Source organism: Mustela erminea, chromosome 9 (assembly GCF_009829155.1).
Source record: "Mustela erminea isolate mMusErm1 chromosome 9, mMusErm1.Pri, whole genome shotgun sequence".
Lineage (NCBI taxonomy): Eukaryota > Metazoa > Chordata > Mammalia > Carnivora > Mustelidae > Mustela > Mustela erminea.
The window spans coordinates 27,128,290-27,149,452 of NC_045622.1; the positions used below are offsets into that span (position 1 = coordinate 27,128,290).

The 21,163-nt window shown below is 41.6% G+C and overlaps 1 protein-coding gene across 10 annotated transcripts in view; it reads left to right on the forward strand.

The window, feature by feature from the left end:
- The window catches only part of NTM (neurotrimin), a 939,904-nt gene that overhangs the window by 803,705 nt on the left and 115,036 nt on the right, over positions 1-21,163 (forward strand). The window lies entirely within an intron of this gene.

The following is a 21,163-nucleotide window of genomic DNA, read 5'->3' on the forward strand; positions in this document are numbered from 1 at the left end:
ACCAGGACCAACATATTTTCTCTAGATCCAAGAAGCTATAGAAAGTTTGGATCCCCTCCCCTCAAAATAAGACAAAATAAAATAAACTCCTAATCAGGCTAAGTGCCATTTTCTTTATTGTATTTGAAAACAAAGAGTACTATTGGATGAGACCAGAAATAGTTATTCAGAAATAATTTTCACAAAATTTAATTGTTGAAAAACAGTAATTTTATAGAAATGGATGAATGCTCTTTTCATTTGTAAAATATGCCATACTACCCAGAAAGCATTCCCATGGCATATTAAGTTCCGGGGATTAGGACTGGGAAAATGCTGGTGTGAAATGCTTCCATCCCAGTCTAATTCAAAGGTAAAGGTTTTAGTGGGTACTTGGAAGTTGTAAGTCAGTATCTAATAAATCAATGCTAAAGTATAGCACGCTGATTTCCCTATAGTCAGCGCATAACAGAAAGTCCTCCATTGCCACATGGCAACTGCTTTTGCTTTAGAATATCATGCTTGCACCCCTTTAACCTCTTGCACTATGGGCACCCCTAACTTATGAGTTACCTGATGGAGTTTACTTACGTTACTTATGTGGAAAAGCCTTTGATCTCAGCATCCCCTGTACTTACAGTTGAATGAAAATAAGAAAGGTAGGGATTCTGCATTTCAAACATTTAAAGTATTTTGGTTTCTGAAAGGACTGGGTTTAGGAGTACCCATGGTTCTTCTTGCCCCAGAACCTATGTCCACCAATAGAAGAGGCAAAATTCCACCAAAACTTGTGCCCCCTTGGTAGGGCCAGAGAAAAGACTTCCTTCCTTTTCTCCTACTTTGCTCTGTTGGGGAAGAAAGGGTTGGGGTAAGCTGATCCAGCTGACTCACAGATCACTGATTACCATTTCCAAAGCAGAATTCTCTCCCAAACTCATTTTAGTCTCTTCTTTGCCCAGTTATACAGGACACTTGCACTCCCTGGGATGCTGCAGTATACAGACAGGTGGAGCTCTGCTCTCTCTATTCAGCTTTCCCACCTACAACTAGTTAAGTAGATGGGATTGGTTTTAGGCAAAGAGCTGCCCTACCCAAAGAAAATGAAAACACTAATTCAAAAAGAGAGACACACCCATATGTTTATTGCTTCATTATTTACAATAGCCAACATATGGAAGCAGCCCAAGCATCCATCAATAGATGAATGGACAAAGAAGATATGGTATACGGTGGAATGTTACTCAGCCACGAAAAAATAATGAGGTCTTGCCATCTGTGATAACATGGATAAACCTAGAGAGTATTATGCTAAGTGAAAGAAGTCAGATAGAGAAAGACAAATGCCATATGATTTCACTTACATGTAGAATCTAAAAAAAAAAAAATGAACAAACAAACAAAAGCAGACTCAAATACAGAGAACAGACTGCTGGTTGCCAAAGAGGGGGAGAATAGGGGGGTGGATGAAATGGATAAAGAGGATTAAGAGGTATAAACTACCAGTTATAAAATAAATAAATCGTGGACCTAAAAAGTACAGGACGGGGAATATAGTCAATAATACTGCAGTAGCATTGCATGCTGACTACAGTTATTCGGGGGAGCCCTGAGTAATGCACAGAATTGTTGAATCACTATGTCATGCACCTGAAACTAGTATTGCTTTGTATATCCACAACACTTCAATAAAAAAAGGAGGGACAGGAAGTTCTCCTTCCTGTGGGCCCTACAACACCCCCAGTCCTTCTGTCCTGCTGGGAAAACTGATAATAGACCTTTGATGCCATCTGAAGCTTTGCCCCATCCCTTAGTTGTAGTACCTGGAAGGAAGGGCCACAGAAGGATTTGCGCCCTAAAATCTCTGTGCTGCATTTTTTGAACATAGTTATTTGTAATCCCAGCACATGAATTTGATGAAGAGTTAGTGACACATAGCTTTCTGGCAAAATATTCAGTTATAAACAGTTGACCTTCAGTCAGGTTAACACACATTATTAATGTACTGTGTCACTGCGAATGTATGCTACACATCATCGGGTCAGATTTTGCATTCAGAGACAAAATTCTTATGAAACTGTATGGCCGTGACTTGTGTTTTCAGCTCATCTTTTTTGTTGTTTTAATTTGTGTTGATTTGGGTTATTATTGTACTCTGCCTCAGCACTCCAGATTCTTTTGCTGAGACTGTTTATACATTGTGACAGCCTTATGATGGTATCTGATCTGTTATTCTCCCAGTTCCTCTAAAAAAGTCTCATGTCTGTGCTCAGTGGTATAGAAATAGAATTTTCAGCAAACATGGGAAACAAAACAAAAAAAAAACTCCGAAGTCCTCCATGTTGGAAGCCTTTCCATGCTTAAACATCAGATTCCCTTTCTGTGGCCCTTACTCTCCCTCCCTCCCCAGTATGTGTGCCTGTATGTGGATGTGTACACATATGCAGGTGTGTAAGTCTGCATGCAGATAGGTAGGCATATGTACAAACATATATGTACACAGTTTTTGCAAGAGACATCAAACCTTTTGTTGTTCACTTTAATGCTTTTTTCTCACTTTTCTTTCTCTAGAGAGGAAGTTGTCTTTCATCAGAGCATCGAACTGAAATAAACTCTGCATTTATAATGCACGTAGAGTTTTTCCAGTGCTTGTCTAATGAGAAACGATACCCAAAATTAGAGCTTGCTGCCTTCCAATTATCCCATTGCATATGATTTTGTTATACCACAAATAGTTATTTTCTTCCTTCCCCAATAGCTACATAAATGGGCCATGGTAATCTACTCCAAAACAAATGGCCAAGCATTGCTATTTTTGCTGTATATAGTGGAAAAAAAAAAACATTATTAAAAAAACAAAACAAAAAAAAAATCAAAAACAAAAAACAAGAAGAGTCTCTCGTTAGTGTCTCTTGGTCAAAATCACCAAAATAGGCTCCAGCTCTCTGGCATGGAAGAGGGTTGGAAGTTAGTTTTCCAAGAACATGGCTTTTCTGAAATCTGGGAGATAGCCTAGGATAAGATAACAAGTGGCTGCAGGGCTTGGTAGCATCCATTATTTTTACTTGATTTTGGGGGGACTGGTGTTTTCTAATGTTGAACCCACCTTGTGCCCAGGCAAAGAATGGGTCAAGGCACTTAAAAGCAGACAGTTTCACTGGACTTGACTCATCCTAATCAAAAATAATGGTTACACCTGCCTGTTAATCTCTCTGTCACCCTAGAAATTGAGAGATTAGGGAAAGTTGAAGTCAAATCTAAAGTGTTCTGCTTTAGATGGTTAAGAGGATGACAGAAATAAATAAATCCCAGGATTTTGGGAAGCCCAGATGATGCCAAATTTACAATGACAGAAAGAAAGAAATGCCAGCAGGAGCCTTTGGTGACCAGGACTTGATCGCTGAGCTCTGCAGCAGCTTTCCCCTCCCTGGGACCTCCTAGGAGGACCCAAAGTTTTACTTAATCCCATCTCATTCTGATGTTCTGCCTGTGAGGATCAACAATCATAGAGCATGATCAAGCAAAATGAAAAACAGAGCAGCCAAAGTTAAAAGAACCAGTCAGTGGCCGGCAGACCCATGGGTAATCTAGTTGGTCTACTTCTGACAACGCAGGTCTCCTCTGTGGAAATCCCATCACATCTCAGGTTACGTGGGCAGCCTCCTGTCTTTAGCTTGGGTCCTGTATCACGGCTTCTGGAGGAACCTGCAAGCCTCCTGAAATTCATGATGGCAGCAGCAGACAGAGACACCACCTCATCGCCTTCATGGCTACTGCATTGGATAGGTCATCTTTCCCCCAATGATGGAATGTTCTGGTCTTCAGGTCATGGCATCCCAGCTATACTTCATATTCTTTTTTCCTTATTAATATGAAAACAGTTCCACAGAAATTGCCTAATTTGGCTCTCATAAGAACTCTCTCAGGCAAAGCAGTCATAATAATTTCTTTTTTATGCATGGAGCCCATAAGTCCTGAGACATCAACCCTTTGGCCCCGATGTGTGCTGGGTCAAGGAGTCCTGTGGTTTCTCCCTGGCTCCAGTGCCCAGTGCACTGCTACGTCAGGATCCCACTGCAGGTCCCTGTGACCTTATGCAGGAGGGTCTGAGTGCTTCGATGATGGCACCTGGAATGCACTTGAGGTCATAATTTCAGAGAGGGGTGAGTGGTGGTAGCAGATGTGTGCACATAACTGCTCTCTTGACCACATGCTAGGAGAACATTGTGTGTCTCTGAATATCAGCATCCACATAGGCACAATCTCATCCTCCACTGGGTGTGTGATAGAATCCGAGCCAGTGGGTCTGTGGCCTTGCTAATCTCACCATGCAATTCCACAGGGAAATTTGCTACTCTTAGGACCTGTTCAGAGACTTGCCTGTCTTTCCTTCATCCTCACGGGGAAGGAAGTTGCTCGGATGGGGGATTTTTTTTTTTTTTTTTTTTTTTAAGGCTTGGGTGTCTTGAAAAAACAAGATGATAATTCTAGAAGTACATTCAGCAACACCATATCTAGCTTCTCTGCACCCAGCCTTCCCCCCCCCCCCTTTATATTTTTCTTCGCTGTTCTGTTTTAGTTAGCGCCAATATAGTGCTCCCCTCCCACATATCCCTTTAGGGTGAAATGCCTGCTCAGTGTGCTTCGGAAAGGCAGTATATTTTAGGCAGCCTGATAAAAGACTCTAATAGCCCCAGATTAATGCATTCATTCCTAGCCAATTGAAGGATTCATTGCAGTGCTTAGGCTGAGGCTCCTCTCTGACAAATTTGCCCTGGGTAATGAGCCATTCAGCAGCTGCTACCCTGCACTGTTGGTAACCTGCAGAAGGGGGCAGTGAGATGAAACGGGCATAGGAAGAGTACAAAAGTGGGGAAGTTTCTGGCACCTCCAGTTGGGCCAGGCGAGAGAGCAAGACGGTGCTTGTGGACACAGCATCTACCTCTGAGCTGGAACTGAGGAGTGTCTGGTGTGGGAATGGGAATGCATTTAGTACCACCACGCCTCTCAAGGCTGAAAAGTGAGGTTCACAGCAGACCAGTATGACTGCTGTGAAAGCGAACCCCAGTTAGGCAACTTAGAAGGGGAGAGATATGGGGAGAAGCTTTCAAACAATTGTAACTGTCACAGAGTCAGAAAGTTAGGAGACATTCCTTGCAAAGGTTGGCTAGCCCAGCGATTGTGTGTGGTGGGGGTGGTGTGTTATGGTGAATTTACCCTCCAGGCAATGTCTGGAGACATTCTTGGTTGTTTCAACTCTCTTCAAGGGTTAGGGGACTGAGAGACTACAGGCATCTTGTGGGTGGACCAGAGATGCTGCTAAACAGCACAGGACAGTGCACAGGACAGCTGCCACATAACAAAGAAACATCCAGCCCCAAATGTTAGTAGTGCCAAGGCCGAGAAACTCTGGCTAGCCCCAGACCATCCTATCATGACTGAAAAACCCGATGCATAACAAACGTAATTGGTACAGGGTTACAGGGTGGGAGGACTGAAGAGCTGAGAGGAACAGGAGCTTATGTCTCTTCTCTCTCAATGACATGCCCTTAACTCTAGTAGGCTGGCTTTCCAATTTTGCACTGATAAGTACTTTCGGAAATAAAGTTGTTCCTTCTCCTCCCAGACTCCAGAGCACCTTCCCAGCCCACATATCCAGTAAAGAAAATTCCATTGCCTACTGTTATGAACTCATGCCAGTCCCTAACCACTTTGGTCTAGGCAGATCTCTTTTGGGGGCTAGCTTATTATCTTTGTTATGCATTTTAGAAGTAGATGGTGCTGCTGATAAAAATAGGAATCGCCAGAGGAGTTAGCACCAGACATTATGAGATGCTGTATGTGCAGTGTTGTTGCAAACAGCTCCCCATGAGGGTGGAAAGGAGACCTCTTCCCATACACATAACCATATCTCACAATTATTAAATATTGATTCATCTCAGCAGGGGCCTGTGCCTGATTTCAAGTGAAGGCAAGTACATTAACTTGTGCTAATCTCATCTAGACCTATAGTATTGCACCCTTGGCTGTCTCCGCTGACCCACGTTCTCTGATTGACAGCATAGATAGGATCCGATTCTTCGCCCACCATTCTGATTCTAGAAATAAGCATATATGAGTTTATGTCTAGAGTTATAGGTTGTGTGGGATGTGAACACTAGAGCTTAATAAAAGAGAAAAGAAGTCTACATGATGATGAATAGCAATTACAGGGAATTAGATTAGTATCAGTGTCTGGAGTAATCGTAAACATTTTCTGGTGCCGATGTTTGATGGTGCTGGGGAGGTGGGGGGTGGGGGGGACCCGGGGGATGATAGAAAGGAAGGGAGGCCAAAGATAAGAACAAATATGCAAGTCCATAGTGTGTGCTTAATGGAACTGAGATTTATTTTTCTGTGTGTCTTTTTAAGCCTCCAGATAGATCACAAAAAATACAGCCAGCCAGAAAAGAAATAGCTCAAATGTAATTTAAAGGACAGCTTTTTAACCAATACTTCAGCTTGGAGATACCTGTCCTATGTTCCTTGAAGATGCCCAGCTCAGGGGAGGAGTATTAAAGTTACTGATTTATCTTCAGTAGTACAGACCTATTTTTAATTTATTGCCTGGTGACAGATTTTTTGTTTAGCTTTTCTGTGTTACTCAACACAACCTTCTCAGTAAAAGAAGAACAGCCCATAGGCCATTGTGGTTTTTTTTTTGTTTTTTTGTTTTGTTTTGTTTTGTTTTGTTTTGTTTTGATGTCCTATATCCTGAAAGAAGGCACTGAACTCGGACTTCTCAAAAGCATGTTGACATTTTCTCTGGCTTCATGACAAACAGCAAATTTCATAGTAGGAAATATAGTTTTTCTGCACCCCTGATTCACGATAGATGTGTGTGTGTGTGTTTGTTTGTGTGTGTGTGTGTACCCGTGTGCCTGGGCATGTAGACCACCACCAGTGTAGCTTTTGGGGTGTGTGGTATGGCAGTAACAGTTTAAACAGTAACAGTTTCAAGTTTAACAGTTTAAACAATTTAATTCTAGTGTCAATAGTTAAGCCACAGAACCTGTTACCAAAAAACATCTATTTTTGTACCAAGGAGCCACGGGTAAGAGAATATGCGTGATGTAGTTGGAACATACAAATGACCACTCAGTTGTCATGCCCCTACTATTTGCAAGGAACATTGCACCATGCTGGGGGATATAAAAGGTGAAGCACAAAAAAGAAATAAAAAACAGTATAGCTCCTTCCTTCTGAGTCTCATATTCTAGTGCGGGTGCTGGATGCTTAGACCAACATTTGTTAAGACAGCATATGATATGCTGTATGAAAGGGTTTGAACAAAGGGGCTTAGGAAGACAAATAAAGAAACAATTCTGACCAGGGTAATTCAAGGATTCATCAGAAATTTACTGAGCCCCTACTGTGTGCTGGACACTATTCTAGGTGACAGGGACAGAATGGGGAAATATGGATAAGGTTCTGTTCTCGTGGGCTTCACATTCTAACGAGAAAACATAAATGAAAAATACCAAACAAATGACAATTCTGGGGAACAGATGTGTACCCCGAGATAATGCAATCAGGGTAATTGTGTGGGGTAGGAAGCTATCCTGAGTGGCATGGGCAAGAAGGATGCAGAGGTGACTATTAAAGTAAGAACCAGATGACAAACAACTAGCCATTTGTAGATCTGGGAAAAGAGCATTTCCGGTGAAGGAACAGAAATCGCAAAGGCAGGAGTAAAAAGCCAGCTTAGCACCTTCAGGGAATAGAAGGCAGATCAGGGGATCGGAGCGGAGTTCATTCTGGGCAAAGCAGTCCTTGGAAATTCAGAACTCCCCCGGGATCCACTGTGAGAGAGATGCAGGTATGAATTTGAAATTTCACTGCCGTCAGGTGCCTTTAGAGGTTTTTAAGCAGGGGATGTGATCTAAATTATGTTGCTGTTTTTAATTACTGCAGTTGTGATGCAGGTAATGGAATGTCCATGTCAGTGTAGAAGCTTGAGGACCAGAAAGATGATGGACTTAGGTAGTAAGAAGGAAGAAAATGGGAGCAAGGCAGACTGAGGGTTATTTTTTGAGATAAATCCAGCAGGACTTCATAACAGGTGTGGAAACCAAGATAAAGACACACCACAGATTCCTGTGCCTTTGTCCCAACAACAGACAGGTGATGATGTTGTTAACTAGGATGCCTTAAGGAGGATGGGGAGGGAGGAAACCAGAACTCTGTTGGAGACATAGTGAGGTTTTCTAGTGAACAATGAAATGAAAATGACAAGTAGGCCAATCACTATCCTTTATTGAGCACACACTGTATGCACAGTATTGTCCTTAGCTTTTTATGCATATGAACTCATTGAATCCCCAGGATGGCCCTATGAGAAGGGTAATTATTAGATCATCTTTTCGTACAGAGGGAGAAGTGAAGCTCCTTGATGTGCACAGAGAAATTAATGTTGTCCTGAGTTTGCCTGCCTTGCACTCTAATGGGGAAGGGTGTATAGTGGCATGAAGATCATGCGTTGCATTTCCCATAGTAAGCGGTCAGGTGCTGTCTACCCCTTGGTACCAGGAGAGCAGAAATCCCTGCCTGAGTGAGGCAGGGGAGCAGATGGCCCCGTGTCAAGATTCATTGACATCCTGATGGGCCCACTTCCGCCTGCTGTGAGCTGATGAGGGAGAAAGAGAGTTATTGTCAAATTCCCAACTTGCCCTTTTCGATATAAAGTTCACTTGTAATATATATATATATATATAATATATATATATATATATATATATATTTTTTTTTTTTTACTTCAGTTGCTAATGCATTTTGTTCTCTGGAGTGCGAGAGACCCAGCTTCCTGCGTAGCCTTTAATTAGTTTCTGGATGATGACATCTCTGCCGAGAAGCAACTGGTTGCGTCCCTCCAGTCTCGGGGGGAGATAAAAGAATCTAATAAAGACATTTGGTATTTCTAGGTGATGTGTTTGACAAGCTTTGTATTAACAAGAAGTCATGTTGGAACTTTTTTCTTTCCCCAACTGCTTCCCTCACTTACTCCAGCACTGTGACATTTCACAGGGGGATTAACAGAGCCATCACAATCACGGAGAACTTGTAGCTTAAAACAGACCAGTCTGCATCTCTGCCCCTTGTGCTGGAGGGGAAGAGGCTTCACCTTGATCTGTTCACAGACCTTAACCTTTATGAGGGATTTAGTGGCAATAAGGTCTCAGAACAGGAAATCAGTTTAAAACCAACTGATAAGTTACTTTGGATAGCAGTGGGGCCACATTCTGGGCTTCAGGATTCAAGGCCAGATAATGAGATGTCTTTTGCACATGGCTAAATTGTTCCCAAAGACCATGGTCACAGGGGGTGTAGATATAACTCAGATTTTCATTTTGGCACAAGTTATAGTGGTGCTCAGATGGAGAAAAGCAGAAACTCCCCCAGGGTTGTCTCCCTTCCTCTGCACATAAGCTTGCATGTACTTGAGGGAAAAGAGAAGAGCCTGTGGAGAAGTTATACCACACCACAAACAAGGACGGGGTGGGGAGGACTCCCCACAACCTCCCAACTGCAGCCAGCTGGTTTGATAGCCCATGTGTCAGTGCGTAACTACCATTGCTTTTAGGCAATTAGGAATGAAAGCCAGAGACACCACCAAGGCAGCTGAGGAGGTAAGCCAACTTGGCCTAGTCAACAGCCAGTGCATGGGCAATCCCGGGAAGTAGGCTTTTGCAGGGCTGAGAGTGGGACCTCCGGAAGCCAGGGGCTTCATCTCTGCCCCCTTGTCTCTATCTGATTTGGATGGGGCAGCCAAGAGAGGGGAATAGTGGGTACCTGCCCACCCAGGCAGCTCTTAAGGGCAAGAGGAGACTCTGAACCAAGAGAATCATTGCCAAGAGGCCAAGAGATTATGCTGACATACACAGACACACTTACATATGTGGTTCCTTGTATTGTCACAAGTTGGAGATGTGTGTTGGGTGACAACACTGAGGGTTATAGAAAGACCATTCCTCTCTCCACAAGGTGGGTTTCTGAGCAGAAGCAAGAACATCCAAGAGGCAGAGTAAGCTAATCTTTTCCTAAATTTGAAGAGAAAGAGGACCCCCTAAAGAGTTTCTCTAGCTAAAGTATGGGGTCGCCAGCCTTGTCCTGAGCCAGATGGGGTCTGTGTCTCATTTCTTTGAAGATATTTTGGAGCTTATGCAAGGAAATCTTTCTGGTGGAGAGGACAGCTGATAAGTTAGGTGATTGGAGCAAAGTGACTGACGTGGTTTTATAGCTTACCTTAACTGGCCACTTGAGCTTCACAGACAGGAGCAGCCTTCTGCATCTAGGAAGACAAGAGACATAGCCAGATGCCAGAGGCAAGGGGAACAAAGGAAACTGCCCGAAAAGGCTTTGTGGCAGGCTTTGGCTGCTGGTGAAAACAAAAGTAGACAGTTCCTGGTGGGCAGGAATTAGAAACAGGAGGCATCAGAAACTTCCTGCCAGCCTCCACCTGGGAGATGCTCGTGAAGAAAACATGCATGTCTGAAGATGTCACAGGTGCGCTCTGAAGAAATCCTGGTCAGCGATTCCAGGGTGGATTTTTACAGAGACAATTATGCTGTTTACCACTAATTGATTGAACTCAGCATTATCTCAATCACAATAGCATTCATTTGTGGAGTGATTAGCAGGTCACTAAGTGATTTCAATTATACCTACATATTTCATGTGATCTCCAAAACCCTGTAGAAAGGGGTGGGGTCCAGGATCTGCCACTCTCTGCACATAGTGCCACTCTCTAGGTGGCACTAGACTTTGAGCACACTGTTAACTATTTAAAGCCCCAGTGTTTTGCGTTAAATGGGAAAATGCATGACAAATACCTACTATTTATTGGGTACTCAACAAATATTAGTTCTCTTCAATGAGGAATAGTAATAAAAAGTAATATTATCTTGAATTTCTCTTTTTTTTTATTCATGACATTATGTAAGTGAGTCAGATTATTAACTGAGTCCCTTTTGGTTAGCATTACTTTAGTTTTTGAGGACCTCTAGTTTGTGTAAAGTGTAGCTGATTTTTTTTTTTTTTTTTAGGGACACCTTATTAGTGAATTGCAGTTGTCTGACTTCCTTGAGTTACTTGTGTAACTTTTCTGAGTTTTGTTGTCTTAATTGTGCAACGGGGATAATGCATATGAATTTCCATGAGGATTTAAAAAGAAGCAGTGAATGTCAACCTCCAGCAAAGTGCTTAACACAGAAGGCGTTCAGTGGCCCTTCCCTTCCCATTCCCTCTCTCCTCCCTTCATGACCTGGTCCCTAAAACTCTGGTCCTATTCAGCGAATGGGGCATGAATGCAGTCATACATATTTAACCCAAAGCAAGGGCTGTTCTACTAGAAACTGGTTAACAACGAGGCCTGCCTGGATGGCAGATCCTCATTATGATTAACAATAACACCCTTATGTGCCCACCTTAAACAATTGATGAAGAGATGCTTCTTAGCAATTTCTTGGATGTTGCCAAATATAATGGAGCACTTACAGTTACAGGTAAGTTGCTGTGAAATTCAATTTACGTTAATATGCCCAGAAGCAGGAAAGCATAGAGTGAGGAATGCATGGTGTTTATTTTATTCTCTTATGTCTCTATCAGGAATGACTAAACTGGGTCAGGGAGCAGAGCTCATAAAAACTTCCTTCCACATTTAAGCTGATCCTGAAAGGAATGAATTCCAAACTTCAGAACCAGTGGTTTATGACTAATCCTGAATAAATCACTAGCTTTTCTCTCAGGGCTTCCTGATTTTCCAGCCAACATGAAGGGCTTTTAATATGGAGAGAGAGAAAGAATGAGATGTAAGAAGTGACAAAAGGGTTCTGGTGAAATAAATAATAGCTGGCCTGAGCTTTGTCATTAAGAGCATTTTCAAACTCTGATTTGGGATTCTGAATGTCTGCAATCTGACCTTTTCTTTCTGGAAATTGGAGGCAGCAAGCACACTGCCAGCAAGGAAACGGGGTCCTGTTGCCCATCCCTACCCCAGGTAGCAGTGTGCACCCTCACCTAAAGATATGTTTGTCTCCAAACCTCTAGCTCATCTGAAGTAATGATTAACACCCACTTTGGTGAGGGATGGAGTCCCATCTCAACCCCACAGCTCCTAAGGTCTGTGTTTGTCTTCATAGTGGCCTTTAGAGGTACACATTTTTAGTAACACTAATAAATCACATTTGAATAGTACTTTACTTTTAAAACGTGATTTCTCATAGTTTTGTCTGATGCATAGAACATCTATTCTGAAGAGGCAAGGTAGTAACATAATTAAATTAATCGGTGAGTTAGATGACTTATGTGAGTTTATGCAGCTAGTAATTGTTGGGTCTGGTCTCACCAGATCTTCTGATGCAAAGGTAAGGGTTCTTTTTATCAAGGGACAAAAAGTCCCACAGAACCTACAATATTGGAATGTGCATTCCATTATACAGATATTTTTATTGAAAAGAAGGAAGAAGGCAAGATGGGAATGAGAAAAGAAAGAAGCAAGGGAGGAAGGAGAAAAAGAAGGACAGAAGATAGAAGGACAGACTGACTAGTCTTTTCAGTCCAAATAAGCCAAATAAGGTCTCAGGGGACCCACCAGTATATCGGATTGATTATTTCTCCGCCATGGTGGAGAGACAGCTAGGAACACCTTGTTGTGGGAAGCAGCAGCTATGGTGTTGCTTCCAGTAAAAGCCGCCCAAGAAGGCTACAGCTCCCTGCCTCAGCTCATAGTAGTGGAATCTGAATGCGAGGTTGCTGATTAGGAAGTGCTGGAGATGGAGCAGGGGGAGGATGAGATATTTATGCAAATGTGGGATGGTCCAAGAAATATACTACAGAACCCTCCCCTCCCCTCTTCAGACAGAGAGTAAAAGCACATACAAATGAACAGAGAAGACTCTCTTTCCCAAATGGACTGTGGGCATGCCAATATTCACACAGAGAGGTAAAGGGGGATGATGGGTGAGGGACAAATGAGTTCAGCAAGCTCCAAAGGTCGCAGAGTTAGGAATCTGCCTTCCACTGGACTTAACTCTCCATATGAAGACAATATGGCTTGGATCATGTAGGTCTCACTGTTGACACTTACTTGGGTAACTGAGCAAATTTAAAAATCTCACTAAGCCTTAGTTTCTTAATCTGTAAATAGGAATAGTAGTACTGCCTCATAGAATTCTGTCAAGATCAATTCAAGCTTCCTGTAAAATATCTAACACACAACAGAAAATCATAATGTGTCAGTGGCCCATATGTATGTGTAACATAGCAACATATGTAAAACAACTATTATATAGTAAGTATTTAGTAAATAGTATCTATTAGTATTATCATAGATGTTGAACATTTAGGGGTCATTTCAAGATCTTGATGAAGGTCATTCCTTTTGATTTATTTGCATTTCCAAACAGTCTTATAAAAATACCCTAACTCATTCATTCAAAAATATTTATTGAACAGCTGTGCCAGACATGATGGTATGTGCAGAGCACATCAATGAACAAAACAAGCAACAGAACTTACATTTTACTTGGAAGAAGCTGGCAATCATGCAACTCTCTGTCATTCTAAAGGTTCCATTTTAGAAAAGATGATCAAGGAAGGCTTCATAGAGGAGTTAAGATTTAAAGAATAAGAATCATCCAGATGAAGAACAGGGAGAAAGACAAGCAGAATGAATCTGAATCAAGGAATGAATGGCTTGTGGTGTTTCAGGAGGAAAGGTAGCCAGAGGAGTGAGAAGAAGAAAGTGACTTGGGTTGGGTACAGACAGAAGAGGCAAGGTCTGGTCCATGAAGGGCTTTTGAGCTCAAGGAAGGAGTTTTCATGCTGCATGACCAACTCTTCTCTGTTCAGTCTAGATGAAAGAAAGAAGGTCCTAGATCAAGCATATTTTACCATAACCCGACTCCATTGTTTAACAACTCAGTTTTGCACTAGACTTCCTGCTGGTCCACAGTGGCCAGTGTGAAAAGATGGATCAGTCGCAAAGCAATATCTGCTTGACTGCATCTTTGAGAACTTTTTGATGTAGATTGAACATGCACCAGGCCATTGACATGCACCTGAGAGTCTCTGTGTGGGGTCCAGAAACCAGGAAACTCTAAGGTGTTCCAGATTGGTCCTTTTTATACTATAAGGACAGAGGTCCCAAGGCCTTAACAGTGAAAGAGCCGTGAAGGAGTTGTGAAAACCATCCTGAGTTGCCATGGGCATCCAGATCTTTGATACATAGAGGAGGCAAGAGGGGAGTGCCACCGGCAGTAAAGGAGGCCATCTGGGATGCATAGATCTGCGTGTGTCATGCAGAATAACCTGGTCCATGCAGCTTATGTGTATTCCCAGCCCCACAGGACTGTGCAATGCTTAATAAAGCATCTTAATTTGGATTTAATAGGATATCTACTGTGGGCTAAAAACAGCAAATTGCTATTTATTAATGACATAATTATTAAAACTTAACACCTGGGCAGTGGAAGCTAAACCAAGAGTGAAGAAGTTCCCTACAATAGTTTCAATAATTATCTTATTTAATTATTTATACTTTTGAATTGGAATTCAATAAGAGCCAGAGTAAACCTTAACATAATGTATTTAATGTAGATCTGTATCCAGAGTATTCAGTGTGACTCAGGGAGCTTCTACCTTCCTTTCCAAACATAACCTACTCACTTATTGGTCTTCCTCTTTCCATACTGGTGTGTTCTCTAGATTCAGAGCTCCACATCAGCAGAGATGTCACATACATGTTTGTGGAAGCAACATAATGGCCTTTTTAAAGGAACCACAAACTCCTACCACATCTCATTGACTTTTGTGGCTTTGGTTCTCATTCCTTTGCTATTTATTGTCAAACCATGTTCTGGAAACTTGTCTCAGACCTTTGGTGGTATCACTGTAAGTGCTGAAAGTGCATGTCCTTGAAAATCTCACCATCAGAATGCCTAAAACAGAATCGAACTCATCAAAATATTGTCCTTCCCCAAGGAAGATCTTCGTATATCATCCTGTGTTCTGCTAGCTTAGCCATCCAGCTGCTGTTGAACAAAGTGGCATTCATATTTGACTCCTTGTTTCTACTTTCCCTATCCCAGGAATCATCAAGCACCTGCACATTTTCCTGGATGTTTCTTTTCTTTCCATCCTTATAGAGCCAGTAGTTTAGCCCAACCCTTGAATCTCACTCTAACATAGACTAATTTATTTGACTTTAATTTCTGTCTATCCCATTCCTTCTGACACATCGTTACCAGATCTATTTTGCTTAAAGTACATTAAAAATTTATGGCATATTTTCTTTAAAAAATTACAATTTCTTGCCATTGGCTACAGGATAGAATGAAAATCTAGGACCTAGTCATTCAGGCTGTTCCATACTTTGGCTTTAGCTTACCTCGTTGATCTTGTATCCCATTCTTCCTCGAGTCAATTACAATTTATCAAGCATCCATTCTGTATTAACTACATACATATATGTGTTTCCAAGCACATACAATATTAAAACTAACTTATTGGGAACTTCATATTGCTAAGAGTGCCTTTAAGTCTGTTATAAACTCACTCCTTAAATCCTCAGAAGAAACGTATGAGGTACATGGAATTATTGCTTCATGGCATGGATGAGAAAGTCAGTCACAGAGAGGTGAAGTGATCTGGCTAAGGCTACCCAGTTGGAACATAGTTTAGCCAGGATCTCAAACACTACTCTCTTTTGTCTTTTGTAGTAAATCAACTTTCCATCTTCATACATTTGCTGATTTCTGCCTTCCATGTTGTGCCCATGTATTCCTGTCCTATGTGAAGCAACTTCATTTTTTCAGCCATTATAACTGTTTTTTTCCTTTCGTTGCCTTCCAGAATAGACTCAAGAGATAAGGCAAAGTCACTGTGACATTTCTACTTGCTGTGATCTTCCCTCTTCCTAACTTGCAGAGCTTAATGTTTCTACCACTCATTTGGCATTTAACCACATGCAATTTTGGGACAAATTTGCTTTATTTTTCAACCCTTTGGAATGTTTATACACACTTTTTTTCCAAATAGATTGCTAAGTTCATAGAGGGCCAACCAAATTTGTATATCTCTGCTTGTCATTCATGTATGTATAACACAATTGTGTATACAGGAGGTGTTCACTAAATGTTTGTTGAATGGCTTTTGGCCCAGGCTCCTTTAGCAGCCATTTGTCCATCACCAATTATGCCTGGCCACAGAAACTCTTCATGATAGGATTCTTCTTGTATTGTCTCCTTTGCCTACAATTTCTTCCTTCTTCAGGTTCACTTTTATTTTTCTTCTGCTTTTTCTTTTTTTCTTTCTTTATTTAATTTTTTAACTGATTAGGCATCTCTTAGAACTTTTTTTTTGTTTTTTGTATTATGTTATGTTAGTCACCATATAGTACATCATTAGGTTTTGATGCAGTGTTCCATGATTCATTGTCTGTGTATAACACCCAGTGCTCCATGCAATCCATGCCTTCCTTAATACCCATCACCAGGCTAACTCAACCCCCCTCCCATCTTCCCTCTAAAACCCTCAGTTTGTTTCTCAGTGTCCATAGTCTCTCATGGTTCATTTCTCTCCCTGATTTCTCCCCTTCATTTTTCCCTTCCTTCTCCTACTGTCCTCCATGCCATTCCTTATGTTCCATCAATAAGTGAAATCATATAACTTTCTTTCTCTGCTTGACTTATTTCACAGCCTAAACTACTCCCGTTTCATCTATGTTGATGCAAAAGTTAGATATTCATCCTTTCTGATGGCTGAGAAATATTCCATTGTGTATATAGACCACATCTTCTTTATCAATTTAAAAGGCATCTCAGCTCTTTCCACAGTTTGGCCATTGTGGATATTGCTGCTATGAACATTGGGGTGCATGTGATCCTTCTTTTCACTACATCTGTATTTATTTTCTTGAGCTTAGTTTGGGTGTCATACATCCAAAAAACTTCCATGACATTGGCCTCTAGGCTGGCTTAGGTATCTATCCCCTGTATTCCCTCAACATCAAATCTATTCCTCTATGTCACAATGCCTTAAGGGGATATTAAGGGGATATACTTTTTATTTATTTATTTATTTATTTTCAGCATAACAATATTCATTATTTTTTCACCACACCCACTGCTCCATGCAATCCGTGCCCTCTATAATACCCACCACCTCTTACCCCAACCTCCCACCCCCCACCACTTCAAACCCCTCAGATTATTTTTCAGAGTCCATAGTCCCTCATGATACTTTTTTAAAAGATTTTTTTTTTTATTTACTTTTGTGTGAGAGAGAGAGAGCATAAGCATGAGCAGAGTGAGAGGCAGAGAGAGAAACAGTGTCCTTGCTGAGCAGGAACATCCCCCACCACCACCATGAGTGATGCAAGACTCAATCCCAGGACCCTGAGATAATGACTTAAGCCGAAGGCAGACGCATAACCAACTGAGCCACCCATGTGCCCTAAGGGGATACACTTGTGGGATCTATTTTTACATTTCTACACTGCAAACTCCTTGAGGACAAGGGCTATGTCTTTTTTTAGTGTTGAGTTCTTAGCGCTAAGCATGATGCTAGTATATGGAAGTGATCAATGAATATTGAGGAAGGAAGGGATGGGAAGGGAAGACGGAAGGAAGGAAGACAAAGCAGTCCTAATATATTTCTAACAGCCTGCATAAAGAAAAGAGGTAAGATGCAGAATGTATCCATGGAAACAATACAAATATATAAATAGCTCTATCTTAGTTGGCCAGAACTTTCTTATGAACATGAATTAGCTAAGGCCATAGTACATCCTTATCAATTCAATTTAATTTTAAATACTGACAGTATGCTAGCACTTGCCACCTAGAAAATGATACTCTAAATCCCCCAGCATCTTAGGCACTATGCCAATTTTGTTCTGATAACTGGGATTGTAACTCTGGCCAAACCACCTCAGCTCGATGCCACGAATGGTCTGCCTTTCAAACTCTGCTGGAACCATTTGCCACCTTTGAGCTGGACTCCTGTGAAGGATTGGAAGGACGGTGAACATTTCTTCAACTTCTACTTCATAAGTTGGATGCTTTCCAATTGTTAGTGGAGGGAGACAATTCTAGATGATTCTTCCAAGCATGAGGTGTGATTGTCTCATTTAATATACTTACTGTGCTGACAGCTTTGGCCCAAAACACCTTCTATTCTACTTGGGGACTGTCCATTGTTCTCTAGTGTATGATTAGCAGATTAGCTATCATGTAAGAAGCCAGGAAAATGAACTCCAGTAAGCCCTTCCAAAGCAAGAGTAATTCATTACCCCGCCTGATTTCCACTTAAAATGTACTTTAAGCACACTTCCAACTACAAACCCTAAATCACCCTGTGTTCACAAAGTCCATCATTTTTTATTTTATTGCATGGCGTTGGCGTGGCATAATCCCTTGCAGAGCATCTCGGAGTGCTTTACAGATCAATAAATTACTTACCTGTGCAGTCGAAGCAACGTCTGCAAGGCCAGCACAGTCATTATGCAAGCAGCCTGTCCTCCAGGAAGCAAGCAAAGCTCTATGGGTGCCAGCGATGGGCGGGAGCAAGGGCCAGGCAAATGTATGGGTCGGGGGAGTGTTGGTGCAAGAAATGATATTTAATGTTCCAGTTAAAACTGCAAATAAAATACATCAAGTTTAAGTGATTTTAAGACTGAGAGCATTTAGAAATTTGGATCCTTCAGACAGTCAGCAAATCAAGTGTTCAGTCATTAACTCATCAATTATATTTCTGTCCTGGAAGATTCAAGCTAGTCTTTATAAAATGGTACAGCTGTAAAATTTGCAATGTTATATCTTAGAGGTCCTGGATCATAGAACCAATGGTCATTCCCCAGCCCTCGCCACATTGACTCTCCTACCAATTAGTTGTGAGAGTGCAAGGATATGGGCAAACACACACAGACACACATACACACACAGACACACATACACACACATACACACACTGCCTCAATCTCTGAAGCTCAATATGGATTTAATCTAAAAATGATTAATTGGTATTTTTCTTTATGCAAGACACCCTATTCATGATAGCAGAAAATAAAAAGAAGAGTAAGGCTCTTGGTCTATAGTTATATTCAGATACCTTATAGCATAGAAGAAAGATGATACTGGGGTAATATAAACAAGTTTATTTTAAATTCCTTGGAAGAGGCTATGGGATCCCCAGGAAAGAGAGGTCACATCTATTTAGAGATATCTGGAAGATGTTATGGAAGGGGTGGTTACTCAGTTGGACCTTGAGCAATTCCAATAGGTATACATAGTTGGAGAGAAAAGTCTAAGTGACCAAAATCAGCAGCAAGGGCCTGGTGATTAGGAACCAAAAGTGTAATGCATGCTTCTTAGTGAGTGTTCCCAGTTGGCAGGAGTGTTGGAAAGGGGTGAGAGACAAAATGCAAGAAGGAAGAAAGGAACAAAAATCAGAAGAAGATACTGCCATGATAACCCCCTTTCATGGAGAAGAAACCCCAACACAATTAGAAGTCCAAACAGAAGAAATTCATCACAGAAATTTCCAATCAATTTGATTTCCACATAAGGGTCATCCTCTGGCCTTGGGACAGGGAATAAGGTCAATGTTTCCTGGGATCTCCAGCAGGACAGCTAGCATTGTATACTGGGTAGATGATGTGTCTTTGAATTGCACAATCTGGTGGCTCAAAGAAGGACTTATTCAAGGGAAGGACCTCATATAAAGAACCGTAAGTGAGCTGGATGGAGGGACCACTTAATTTGTAAAGAACTAAGGTGCCAAAACTAGTGTCGGTGGGTTGAACTGGTAAGCATTAGTGATCCAGTCCCAATGTTGTTATACACATGTAGCAGGTCAGAAAGGCAGTTCCCTTGAATACCATTATAATTACATTCTATAAATACTTGTTAGGCTTTTGCTGCAGCTATAAATATGAGTACATCATGACTTAGGCTGTCAAAATGTTCTTGGTTAGTGGATGAGAGATGCTAAGCAAATAACCAAAACATAGTAGGATAAGTGCCAAGAATTAGAGTCTGGGAGCTCAATAAATGACAGCCTTGCTTTATAAACCAATTGGCAGATAAGACAAATGAGCAGTCATACTTGAACTGAATATCACATTCACTGGGGGTAAAGATGGTAACAGAGAATTAGGCTTAGATGTGCAGCAACAACAAGCTTCAACAACAAGCTTCTAATTTGGATCCCCAGAAAGAAACAGGTGCACACGGGCAAGTGCTGGCTGTGTTGTGGTCTCTACAGGTCCCTGGAGGAGGCTGTTCCTGTGAAGTAGGTATGAGGACCACAACAGGATATAGGTTCCTAAGAGAAGCCTGTTCCCAAAACAGAAGACTGAAGGAATCAGGGTCCTGCTCCCAATTTTAGCAATTAGATAAATCCCTCCTCTCCTTGGGGGATTAAGTTAGGGTGCAGAAGGAAAAGAGACCAAGTGTGTTACGACTAACTGATATGCCCTCTGACTCCACATCAGGTATGTGTCATGTACTCTGGGAACACAGATGAGGAGCAGCAGTAACTTAAATTTGCGGAGGACAAAGAGGAGTAGGGGTAGGGAAAGCTGAAACAACATAGCACCTGATTTGGGCCTGAAAAGATGACTAGAAGTTTTGAGAGAAGGACATAAAGAACAATACAGATTCTGAATGTGTGATGGCCTGGAAGGACGTGGTGGGTCAGGGATAACAAGGAGGGGAAGGAAAGGGAGGATGACCGGGAATGTCAGTGGAAACACAGAATGTTCCTTGATTCTGAATGACCCAGTGTGCGGGTCTGAGAAGCTTGAATATTTTCAGGTAGGCGATAGGGAGCAACTGTTTAGGCAGAGACAGGATAAAATCAGAATTGAGTTATATAAAGAGGATTCAGAATGCAGCGTGGAGAATGACTCGTGGATGTCTGTCGGAGGTGGGTGGGGGTGAGAGTGGAGAAGGAAGCGGGTGGAGGCTAGGAGAACAGTTCTTGCAGTATTGCAGTGGAATCCATTCCCATTCAGACTCCCAAACTCGGTGTTTAAATGGGAGGAAATAGAAGTTAAATTCAAGGTAAGATATTTCTTTCACGTTTAAGGTAATTCCCCTAATTTTTCATCATTTACTCCTATAGCCCCGATATTTCAGTTTTTCTGCCA